The following is a 12,683-nucleotide window of genomic DNA, read 5'->3' as shown; positions in this document are numbered from 1 at the left end:
AAACTGCACTGCTCCCTGGAAAGAGGGGGATACTAGCCCTCCATCTCCATTTATAGTTCTTTCTATAGTCCCTGTCCAGAGACCCAGGCGGGTACGGGTGAGTTTGGGGAAGGAGCCTTCTGACCTGCCACCTCCCCTTCTATTGCCTGCTGGTCCCCACTAAGGGGCCGCTTCACAGCACTGGGGCCTGCTCCCTGTTGTGGCATTCAAGGCCCTTGGCATCTGGCTGCAGACCATGTTTCTAGCTCTCTCTGGCATCATTGCCCCAAATGCTCCTGGCATTCTAAGAAACTCCTCCATCAGTTCTGCTTGTCCCTATGGGAAGAGATGACGAGGGGCCTATATGAGAGGGGAAGGGGTGCTTTCTGGTCGTTTCCATATGGTTGTCCTAGAAACTTTCCCATTTATGTTACCAGCACACAAGGTCAGGATCTGAGCCTCTAACCCCCGGGATTGGCTCCAGCTCAATGGCCTTCCCCCTCTGAGGCAGAGTGGAGGACAAGAGTTGGCCCTGAAGTCCCTCTAAGAGGCCAAGGATGGGGGCTCAGCAGGGGGAAGAGGAGAGGGCTCCTGACACTCGGGAGGAGTGTAGCCAGGGCAGGCACCTCACACCTGGCCAGCTACCTGCCCACCTAGCCAGTGAGATTGTTCACTCGTTTTAACTTTAAGGCCTCCATGGTTTGGGGACAGGAAGCCCTCTTTGGGGGGGTGGGAGAACAGGGCGAGGCTGGGGGTAGGGGAGGGGTGCACCCTAACCTCATACCCCAGCCCTCTGCGGGCTTTTCTCCCCTTCAGCTGTGAGTGCTGCGCCTCCAACCTTGCTGAGGTGGGGTCCCCACTTAGGTGCCTCTCTGGGGGTGGCACCCACTCAGAGCCTCAGGCCACCCTCCTGATGGGGACTCCCTGGCCACCAGGGCCCTGAGCCAATATCTGTGGAAGCTGCAGAGCCGCTGGTAAAGATGAACCTCCCTGCTCCCTACCTCTGTTCATTCTCCTCTTGCTCCCTCACTCTGCTGTGTCTCTCTCCTGGGGCCCCATGAAGTCAGGGCAGCTGCTCTAGACCAAGACCAGCATGGGGAAAAACAGACCCAAGAGTGCCTTTAGGGGCGGGAGGGGTAACTTACGAGAGTGACCTGGTGGCTCTTCCTGTGAGGAAGTGATGTGGATCTGCTGCCAGCACTCTGGCCAAGGTCAGCAACCTGTCTCTGAAAAAAGGCAGGGATGGAGATGTCCCCATCTCCATCCCTGCAGGGAAGAGGGAAGAGAGAGCACGGCTTGAATTGGTTCGTGGAAGACATTGAGTGCTTAGATGGGGGAGGGGCCAACATCTCTCCTTGCAGGTCCCCTGTCCCCTCCCTTCTCCCCACAGACCTGGAGACATGGAGGTTGGTGGGGGGAGGGGGTGGGTGCCACCCAGCTCTCCCCTACCCCATTTCTTCAGGCTTCTGCTCATGGAGACCTGGGACACAGCCAAGGCCCTGGCTGTGGGCTCCCCAGGACCCCTTTGTGGGGTGCCCCTGCCCAGGGGAGACCCTGTCCCCAGGGAGGAGGTTCGTGACTCTCTGGGGGCTCTGGGTGTGCTGTGACAGGAGGCAGTTGGGGATCCATGCCTAGGCTATCCTGGCTGCGCCTAAGGCCCCTCCAGGACAGCACTTGCTGGGGAGGGCAGGGGGCACAGCCAGATGCTGCCCTGGCCACTCTCCTGCCAGCTCCGGCCTCGCCCAGGAGGAAGTATACTTTCTCCTTTGCTGGTGAGTTTCTGTTCATTTCAGGACAAGTTGCCTGGGAACCAGAGAGTTGGTCACGGCTGGAAGAGGGTCTGGGAAGGGAATCGTGCTGGCTTCACCTTTGAGTCAGGGCCAGGGTCTTCAATGCCGCCTTTTGAGGTCTGAGGGGGCGTCACCTCCCCCATGTGACTTCGTGGCTGTGAAACGTGGGTGGCGTGGGCCACGATTCTGCCTTCGCCCCAGCTTCCTGGGGGGGCTCCCGCCTTGCTCTGCTGTGCTTTCCTGAATGGGATGAGGGGGTCTCTGGGTCTTGGGGAGGGTGCAGCAGCCACAGGACAGGAGTGTGGACACCCTGGCCCCATTCTGGAGGACTCTGGAAAACCCGGCTGATTACCTTGTAATTGTTCCCAGCAGTGAGGAGTGAGTCTGGGCCCGGGAGCGGCCTCCAGTGTTTGTTTTGCCTTCTGGTTCTCCAGGCCAGTGGTAACCAAGGGCCGCTTCCCCTTGGAGACGGTGGAGCTTGCTCCGGCCAGGGCTGACCCAGCCCAGGGAAGGCAGGCCTAGGGACCCGGCAGGGAGGCCCCCCTACTGTGGGAGCTCCGGAGGTGCTGCCCTCACCCCTCTTCTGTCATTCTCCCCCCAGCAGTGAGAATCTGTGGGGCTTTTCTCCTGGGTCTTTTCCCAGGCACTTGCCTGGAACATTCGAGAACTCCAGATCCCCCGGTTAGTATCTGGGACACCCTGAGAATGCTCACTGGCCAGCCACATGTGGGTGGTCTCGGGTGGGGCGTGGACTTCAGCTAGGACTCAGGGCTGTGACTCACCACCAGGCCAGGTTCTGGCAGGACCCAGGGTCCTAAGGTAATTCCGGGGCGAGTTTGGAGGCGAAGGAGAGGTGCTCGGAGACAGCTGCAGTGGAGGCCAACCAGGGAAGTCTCTGTGGAGGAGGGGCCCCTGGAAGATCTCACACAGATGGGATTCCTGTGAGATGGGGTTGTTTGAAGTGAAAAGAACATCATTATAACTCATGTGGTTCTTAAGGACTAGCAGGGCTGATGTGGCCACTGGTGTCTAAGGGACCTTTGGAGAAGCTGAGAGGGCCTGTCAGGGGCTTGGAGGGTGGAGAGCAGGGACCCTGTGAGGAGGGGAGGGGCCTCCAGCAGGGTCGCCCTGACCTCTGTCTTCCCAGACCCCGAGTGACTGACGGCTTCTACAGGGTCTGGGCAAGGGGATCGGCAGCCTGTTTATGTGCCCTGCCCCCCATTCTTGTGGACCTGGTGGCAGGACAGGGGATGCTGCCTGCTCCTTGCGTGGCACAGGTCGGCCTCTAGATGTGGCTGGTTCAGGTCAGTTGTATTTTAGGATTGGCTTGGAGAGGGATGGAAGCCCCTCCACCTTTTCCTTCTGATGTGTGTTTCCTCCAGCCCCCCCACCTCAGGAGGACCCCCACCGACAGCCCTGAACCACCTGGGCACGCAGGTCACCCGGAGGTCTGGGGCTAGTGCCATTCAGGGGCAGTAGCCCGAAACTCTGCATTTCCAGCAAGCTCCTGGGTGATGGTCTGTGGGCCGCCCTAGGGTTACCGGGTGCAGGGCACGCAGGGTGACCGGTTCTCTCACCCCTATGGGAACTGTTCTCAAGAAGGGAGACAGACTCTCCTTGGGCAGGCTCTCACTCCTGTCTGGTTTTCCATTTGGGGGCCTAGAGAAGGGGTGCTGTCAATCAGCAGAGGAGGGGCCTGGGGGGGAAGGCAGGGACACTGGTGTTTGGGGACTGGCCCGAGCCCCGCGGTCTGACTTTCACACGGATTCCTGCCACCAGCCCAGCTGCCGATACAATTACACCTCAGTGATTCACTGTAGTGCATTTCAAGGCAAGGCGTTGTGTTGTGAAAACGTGGGTCCCAGAGGTTTGTTTTGTTGGCAGGTCTTGCTGCCTCAGCAGAAAAGAGGCACTTTTGATATGGGAACGGAAACTTGGGACCATGTTAGAAATAGTGTGTTCGGCAGAGAGGACCTTGGTCCTCCTCCAGCTGTGGAAACTCCACGCCTGGCAGGAAGACGGCAGCCTGTGGGGCTGGGGAGGGTCCCCGCAGCACCTGGGTCTGTGGTCTGAGCCGCCTGTGCTGTGATGTGGCTGGCCTTCCCTGCCACCGAGGGGCGTGGGACGCACTCGTCCCCTGCTCGCCCCTCTGCCTGCAAAGGTAACATGCTACTGTTTTTTATTTTATGGAAAGTTCAGCTCGCAGAGGAAATACCTTTCTCAACGCAGCCTGTCTGATGTCGCAGAGCAGCTCTGCCCAGCAAGGCGAGCACATGAAATGCACATTTGTAGTCCTCATGTGTACCTGGCCGCGGTGCGGGGAGGCAGAGTGGGAAGGGGAGAAGACTGGTCTAGCTCAAAAGGCCAGTCCTGGGCTTCAATTTCCAACACTGGGCTGACTCTGCTGGGATAAGCAAGTGCCTCTGTTCTTGTCTCTTCCTCCTCGGGCCCTGATTGCTGTCCTAGACTAGCCCATTCAATGGATATTGGGCCAATTTCCCTTTTTTCCACTTCCCCTTTTTTCCCCTTGTGTTCTCAAAATGTGATAAATGGAATAGGCACACCCCAGATCCAAGTTGCTTTTCTGAGAAACTTCCCGCAGTGCTTAGGTCCTGGCCCCCCGGCCTCAGAACAGAGAAGCAGGGTGCACACACCTCTCCCCACCAGGACACTGCAGACCTACATCCAAGCTGCCACCCCTTCCCAAGGGCATGGAGGAGGCACTGGGGGAGAGTTCGGAGATGCAGGCAGAACCACCGCCAGCAGCCCTTTCCCCTGAAGCTTGCACTCATTGTTCAAATGATTGGGTGGTGCCTGCCTCCCCCCACTAGACTGTGAGCTCCCTGAGGGCAGCAAGTTCTGCTTGTTCTGTGTATCCAGTAGGTGCTTAATACTTTTGGAATGAATTCCAGCCCTGAGGCACATTATTTGGACTTGGGTGTTTTCCCACTGTTCACCAGCTGAACATTGCCAGACCATCTCTTCAGTTGGGTCACTTCTGCCGGTGACATCTTATCCATGTTGTTTGTTCTTTCCAGTTTCCTCTTGGGGAAGATGTTTTCTAGCAGTTCAGGGGAAGGCCTGTTCTCCCTTCCTGAACAGTGACCACGCTGGCCTGTGTTTTTGTTTTTGTTTGTTTTTTTGAGACAGAGTTTTGCTCTTGTTGCCCAGGCTGGAGTGCAATAGCACGATCTCGGCTCACCGCAACCTCCACCTCCCGGGTTCAAGCGATTCTCCTGCCTCAGCCTCCCGAGTAGCTGGAATTACAGGCATGCGCCACCACGCCCAGCTAATTTTGTATTTTTAGTAGAGATGGGGTTTCTCCATGTTGGTCAGACTGGTCTCGAACTCCCGACCTCAGGTGATCCGCCTGCCTCAGCGTCCCAAAGTGCTGGGATTACAGGCGTGAGCCACCACGCCCACCCTAGTTGGCCTGTGTTTTTGAATTGGCCACCTTGTTGAGGCACTCAGGGACTGAAAAACAAAGCAAGGTCTTGAGAAGCTCATTCTAACCTGTCTTAGGGGCTTAGCAGGTACTTGTGGGGTGGGTGAGCAAGCGACTCAGAGCACAGGCCTCAGATGGTCGAGTTCTCAGCCGACTTCCCATGTTCCATGTGAGTGAGCCTGGCCAGGAGAGGATCTGTGGGCAGTAGCAGCACCCGGCATGAGACACCTGGGCTGTGCCAGGCCTGTGAGTGACGATCCCTCCACGGGAATGAAGAAATGCAACCCATGAGAAGAGGTTTGCATAGTGACAAGTCCAGAAACCATGTGCATCAGCCTGGGGCACCCCTAGCTGTGGGCAGAAGCTCCATGGTGCAGCTCATAGTGGCAGTCACGCCCCAGCATCCACCGTGGGAGAGCACGGAGGATCCCAGTGGCTGGGCAATTCCCTGATAGCAGAAAGTAGGGCCTTTGCCAGTTTGGAGCTGCCTCAGCGTGTTGACCTGCTCAGTGAGAAAGTAGGCGCCTAGGAATCCAAACGTCCCTCTACCGCCTCATCCTGCCTCGTTCCCGGTGTAGGGATCGCCCTGACATCGGTTCTCCCATGTCCTCATCCCCCGCCAGCCCGCAGGGTCATCCCCTCCCCAGACCACAGTTTAGGCCCACGGGTGGAGATGTAGGCACACATCCCAGACTCCTCTGGAGAAACTCCATCTACAGGTGCTGTCTCGGGGCAGCAAGGGCCACCAAACCACAGCCCTGCACTTTTTCCTTTGGAGAACAGACAGAGGAGAGGGCAGAGGCCTGGACTGCAGCAATTCTGCTCTCGAAGGCTCTTCACTCCCCACATCTGAGCGTCAACGGTGTCCTTTTATGTAACCCTTGCTAACAAGCCCAGTTGAAACCGCCAGGTCTCTGTAAGCTCTGTGCCTCTCTCTGCCCTGCACCCCCATCCACACCCACCCCCTGTCCGTGTGGATCTTGGAGAGGTAGACATTTGTCATCGAGGTAGACATTTTTCATCCGTTCATGTTTTTTTTTTTTAATTGAGGTGAAATTCACATAACATTCACCTTTTTAAGAGTACAATTTGATGGCATTCAGTACATTCACAATATGGTATACCACCACCTCTGTCTTGTTCCAAAACAGTTTCATCACCCCTAAAAGAGACCTCTGTCACTTCCCATCCCCCTGCTTCCTAGCCCCAGGCAAGCGCCAGTCTGCTTTCTGTTTCTATGGATTTGCCTATCCTGGTCATTTCATCGAAAGGGAATCGTACAATGTGTGACCTTTTATATCTGGCTTCCTTCACGTTAATATAAAGTTTTGGGGGTTCATTCACATTGTATCATGCACTAGTACTTTATGCCTTTTTATGGCTGAATAATATTCCACTGAATGTGTATACCACAATTTGTTTATCCATGCATCCATCGATGGACATTTGGTCTCATCCATTTATGTTTTTGCAACAATAACAAAACAACAGTAAAGAAGTTTAAAAGGGAGGGAATTCATAAGCTCATCACTCTAAACATAGCGACATTTTCATTTCTCCGGGCTCCTTTCTACCTCTTTCCTGAGTATGCCGATACAGTTTTTTCGAGGTTTTAGTCTCAGGGCAGATGCAGTTGTGACCTTTTTTTTCACTTGACGTAGGAAAGCTTTTCCCTTGTGCTCTTGTACGGAGATCCTTCCCATTAGCAGGTTTTTTGTTTTTTACTTTTTTGAGACAGAGTCTCGCTCTGTTGCCTAGGCTGGAGTGCACTGGCGCCATCTTGGCTTGCTGCAGCCTCAACCTTCTGGACTCAAGCAATCCTCCCACCTCAGCCTCCCAAGTAGCTGAGACTATAGGCATGTACCACTACACCCAGCTAATTTTTGTATTTTTTGTAGAGACGAGGTTTCCCTATGTTATCCAGGCTGGTCTTGAACTCCTGGGCTCAAGAGATCTGCCCACCCCAGCCTCCCAAAGTGCCCAGCGCCCAGCCCCCATTAGCATTTTTGGCGGGTAATACTCCACTGATATGCTAGCTTGGGAGTCACTTCCACACTCTGCCTGATCCTATATGTGACGAGCTGGTGCCGTGCCATTCTGGCCCCCAGGCCCTTCTGCTTGCCTGGGAAGTTTAGGATGAATTTATTCACTGCCTTTGAACTTGCTGGGACCCTCCCCTCTTGAGCGTCGACCCGTGTGTTCCAGGTTGATAGAATTGGAGGAAGGAGGCCGCTGGCGCATAAGAGGAAGTGCCCGAAGGTTACTGTGGCCTGAAAAGTATGTTGAAGTCCTTTTTTATTCACCACCTGCCTGGGAGGCCCCGGGATTTACCCCTGCCTTGGCATCCTGCTCAGTTCCATGAAATCTCACACGGGGAATGGCGATTGGGTTGCACAAGGAGGTACACAGCCTAATTCCTTTTAGAATCCTCTCAGGTTCATTGGCCGAGATCCAGTCGAGGTCCAGTTGAGAAACGTCCAGTCCGGCTATCTCCACAGACACTCCCCACCACCCTGGGCTTGCCTCAGTCAGTTGCAAAGATCAGGAACCTGGAGGTGGGTGACTTGGACACTTGATTTTCTTCTACCAAAAGTGGATGGTGGGGCGGATGGTCCTGAGGTCCAAGATTTTGAGAGTGGTAAGAAGAGAGGTGGCCGTGAACTGAATTAAAAGAAGCTGCTCTAAGGCCATCCTGTTATGAAGAAATAATTAACTCCCCACACATGACTGTGATTACAGCAAACAGCCTAGATGTCCATCTAGGAGTGAATGTCACCAAAATTATGATAATAGCACACAGTGGGATATTATGCAGCCACTAACATAAAATTGATGGAGGAGCTAAGATATTGTGATGGAAAAAGCAAGCTGTGGATTCGTATCTGCGGTGTTATCTTTTGATGTAAATAGACTATTCTCATATGCACCAGAATGTTCTAGAAGGACACAACTCTGTGCTTCCCTGGGCAGTGGGTGAGAGGCAACACTTTATACTTTTTACATTTCTGTATTGAGATTTCTTATGAGAATGCCTAACATTTGAAATATCTCATATCAAGATAAGTTTTTTTTTTTTTTTTTTGAGATGGAGTCTTGCTCTGTCGCTCAGGCTGGAGTGCAGTGGCGCAATCTTGGCTCACTGCAAGCTCTGCCTCCCGAGTTCACACCATTCTCCTCCCTCAGCCTCCTGAGTAGCTGGGACTACAGGCGCCCGCCACCACACCTGGCTAATTTTTTGTATTTTAGTAGAGACGGGGTTTCACCGTGTTAGCCGGGATGGTCTCGATCTCCTGACCTCGTGATCCGCCCACCTCGGCCTCCCAAAGTGCTGGGATTACAGGCATGAGCCACCATGCCTGACCAAGATAAGTTTTTTAAAATTATGGTACAAGTGTAATCCTGATGGTTTTCATTTAATAGGGATCTGAGATTCTAAACTGTTGAGCTGTAATTCCTTGAAACCAGTGGTTCTCAATCTCTGGCCTCATCCTAGTTCCCTGGAGGGCTTGTTAGAATGCAGGATGCCCCACAGAGTTTCTGATTCAGAAAGTCTAACGGGGTCAGGAATTTGCATCTCTGAATTCCCAGGTGATGCTGACTGATGTTGCTGGTTGAGAACCAGTGGTTTGAGAACCACTCCTATAAAACAGGGCCTTTCCATCTGCCTTTCCTCACTGCCAGATAGAGAGAGGCCTGTGGGTCTCGTGACGGGACCGAGCAACTTGGGTCACCCCTGTGAGCTGTAGGGCCAGCACCTGCCGTGGCATTCCCTGCCTGCCGCTCTCCTGCACTTGGCATTCACGATTCCAAGCTATCAGGTGTCCCCTGATAGCCTCAGGTGTTGAGAGGCGGCAGGAGGAGGGCAGGGAGCAGCATGTATGAAGCTCCTACTTTGTGCCTGGAGCTTTAGTTAGGCGATTCTACAGTGAAATCATGAACGCTGCCCTTCTTATTCCCCCAAGTGGTTTGAGGGCAGCCACCTGGGCCTCAGGGGGCAGATGAGTGGGTGCCCGGCCCCCTGACTGTCACATAGGCTGGGTGATGGTCCCTGAAATCTCTCTGGGTTGATGCTTCCTGAGTCCTCAGATCCTTTCCCCAGCCCTTTCCTGGTCAGCCTGCTGCTCATTATCCCTGGAGGGACATGAGGGTGACCCAAGGACCACTCCCAGAGGTGACCTTTGCCAACTGGCACATCCCATGGAGAGAGGTCAGAGTGTCACTAGCTCCCATTCAGGCCTTGGAAACCCTGAAAGCCTGGGTTTGGTCGGATCCCCTGTGTCCAGGAGACTGCCTTGTTGGGGGAAGGTGGCAGACTTTGGATGCACTCCAGCCTCTTCCTCTCAGACTCCCCTGAGCTCTGGAGTCCCACGGGAGGCTAGGCTGGAGCGAGGCCCTTCCAGAGAACCAGCTTCTCTGCAGAGCCTCCTCCTGGGAGTTGCTGGGCCCACCTGATCCACCCTGCCTCAAGCCCCCGTCTCCTGCCTTCTGGGGAGCTGCTGGGAGTTGGAGGGCGAGGAGCACCAGCGTCTCTGAGCCTGTCCCTATGGGTACCCTGTTGGTGGCTCTTTTCTTGGAGATGGCCGTGGGGCTGCTTTTGGGCCTGCCTTTCTGCTTCCACTCTTTGGGGGCGCCCCACCTCATGTGTGAACCAGATGGGCCCAGTGTGTTACCCCCCAAGGCTAGGCAGTGTCGGTGGTCCATAGTCTACGTTTTATTCCTGTTGCTGTGGGAGGGCATGTCTGCTGCTGTCTGGGTCACCTTTTGGGAAGGTTGCTCTGTATCCCTGGGGTCCCTCCAGGAACTGGCTTCTCGTCTGCATCAGGCACAGTCCGTTGTCCTCGCCACGCTGACTAAGCTACAGCTGCGATTTATTGTAATTTTCAGTCTGTTTGAATATCATGCTGGTTTCCCAGGCCATGGCTCCACTGATTCGAGCCCCCTGAAAGTGCTGTGAGTCATTTGGGCCCTTCCATAGGTGTTTACAGCAGGTGCATTTTGGGTCTTTTGAGGTCAGGGACTAGAGCTCTGGACCGTGTGGGATTTTCTCTCCAAAATCACTTGTCAGAACTTTCCAGAAGGATCCTGTTCTTTTTGTTGATTCTAGGGGCACAGACTTATTTTTATATCCCTGCTTGAGGGGTCCCTCCTCAAGTTGGCAGTTGGCAGGGTGAGGAGTGGAGGGTGGTAACCACGTGTCACAAGCCCTGCTGGTGGTGGCCCCTTTGCCAGGGGCTCCATGGCCCAGCCAGCACGGAGCATGTCCTGAGCCCTTCCACCACCAAGAGTGTCCCTGCCACTCATGTTCAGGATGCTGGAGGGAGCACAGAACCCCAGTGAGTGGGCAGAGCCCAGGCAGCGGCTGAGCCAAGCTGCAGAGGTTGATTCTGATAAAATAGCAGATCGCTTGGGGCATGTTCCTCTTGCAAAATCCTGGGCTGCCACCACTGATGTGTGAGACGGGGTGGCAGAGGGAGGGAACTTACGTGATCTTCAGGTGAAAGGAGGCTTTATAAATAGGTCACCTTGTTCCACATCCTGAATCTCATTCTTTCCCCATCTTGGGGCAAAACAATGGTTTTACTGTTCTGGGGTCAGTCGGACACACTGTGGGGGAACTGGGCGTAAGGAGGTGGGTGAGTGTCTGCCACTTCCTGGTGACAGACCCACCTCTATGCATCCCTTACCTACCCTTTCTGTCTGTTTGTCCCCAGTCGCCTTGGCTACATCCCCAAAAGAGGGTGTAGCCTCCCTTTCAACAGACCCCTTCCCAAACACCACCACAAACAGGTAATTTTTAGTGGAAGCAAGGCTCGGGGACAATTGATCTGAAAGCATTTTGGGGGAAGGTGGGGTCTGCAGGGTTGTGGCTTTAATTGAAACACCACCGGGGGGTTGCAGGCAGGTGCTGTGCAGTCTGGCCTGTCTCAGCCTCCCCCAGGGTCTGCTCTCAGCACCTCATTTCCTCCTCACCTCCTCCACTTCCCTGGAGTTGGTCTGTCAGGGGTGGAACAGCTACCGGTGTTTCTGATGGGGCCACCTCACCTGGCCTTTGCCACATGCAGAGCTGCTATGCAGCTGCCACCTGGCTGGGTATGGGGACGGACCAGCTGTTCTCTTCTTGTGTTCTGGGTCACTAGAGAGAGACAGCTGCCCCATTTTTACTGGGCTAATTAAAATCTGTAATTTTGAAACAGTATAATCGGAAGTCTTGATATAGATCACTGTAGAAATAATGTCCCTCTTTGGGATGGCCCCAAAGCTTCCCCAGGATTCTCATCCTTTATTTAAATACCCTTCTGCCAGGCTGGGCATGGTGGCTCACACCTGTTATCTGAGCACTTTGGGTGACCAAGACAGGAGAATTGCTTGAGCCTCGTAGTTAGAGAGCAGCCGGGGAAACATAGTGAAACCCTGTCTCTTTAAAAGAAAAAAAAAGCGTTTTAAATGCTCTTCTGCCAGTTATGGATCCTGATCTAACACGTACCTTCATGGATAAAGCATTCAGGACAACAGTGATTACACATTACCCTGTGCTTGCTTTATAAAAGCAACACAGGTGCAGAACCTGTAGGAATTGCTTTGGGGATAACTTGTTCTTGCAAACATAGTGTGTGAAATCATTGTTTCTCAGCCTTTGATTCTCTTTTGTGTGCTTAAAAATCATTTTAGTTTGAAAAGGAATACATGCGTTTTAAAAAATTCAATTCAAAAAGCGTTTTTTCCCTCCCACCCACAAGCATTAACCATTGTGAAAGGTTTGATGTTTATCCTTCTAGACCTTTCTCTGTACCTACAAACAGATAGGCACAGAGAGAATCTTTTTAAATTCTGTTCTTTCAGAAATGGCATCATGATCTGCATATTGTTCTGTGATTTGCTTTTAAAAATGCAACAGCATCGTGTTACATTTTCTGTTGCGTCACCACTTTGGAGGGGCTGCATGGAGCTCCGTGGTGTAGACGAGGTAGGACTCATGCTGTCCCCAGCATCTTCATCCTCATGTCCCTGTGCAGGTCTATAGGGTTTGGTAGACAAGAGCCCTGGAAGGGCTGTTGCTGGGTGATTGTTGGGCGTTTTGCACATGGACAGGGACTGCCTCGTTGCACCTGCACACCTAGAAGGCTGTCCCAGTTCAGGGTCTGTCCCCCTTCAACACACACCCACAGTGTGTAGGAGTGTCCTTTCCCCACATTCTTTGCAGTTTCCCTGCAACTTTTTTTTTTTTTTTTTAAACAGAATCTCGCTGTGTCACCCAGGTTCGAGTACAGTGGTACGATCTCGGCTCACTGCAACCTCCGCCTCCTGGGTTCAAGCGATTCTCCTGCCTCAGCCTCCCAAGTAGCTGGGATGACAGGTGCTCACCACCACGCCCAGCTAATTTTTATATTTTTAGTAGACATGGGATTTCACCATATTGGCCAGACTGGTCTCAAACTCCTGACCTCAGGTGATCTGCCCACCTCGGCCTC

General features: G+C 53.6%; 1 protein-coding gene across 2 annotated transcripts in view; it reads left to right on the top strand.

Moving 5' to 3' along the window:
• Nucleotides 1-12,683, top strand: part of SPSB1 (splA/ryanodine receptor domain and SOCS box containing 1) — a 78,068-nt gene that overhangs the window by 43,979 nt on the left and 21,406 nt on the right. Inside the window, exon 1 of one of the 2 annotated variants that reach the window (XM_054440541.2) lies at nt 7,642-7,769. The exons of the other annotated variant lie outside the window; for it this stretch is intronic. The gene's annotated coding sequence lies outside the window, so the exon portion shown is untranslated. Of the gene's footprint in view, nt 1-7,641; nt 7,770-12,683 lie in introns of those variants that run through there. 2 annotated transcript variants of the gene reach the window in all.

This window comes from Pongo pygmaeus, chromosome 1 (genome assembly GCF_028885625.2).
Source record: "Pongo pygmaeus isolate AG05252 chromosome 1, NHGRI_mPonPyg2-v2.0_pri, whole genome shotgun sequence".
Classification (NCBI taxonomy): Eukaryota; Metazoa; Chordata; class Mammalia; order Primates; family Hominidae; genus Pongo; species Pongo pygmaeus.
This window is presented reverse-complemented; position numbering and strand designations above follow the sequence as displayed.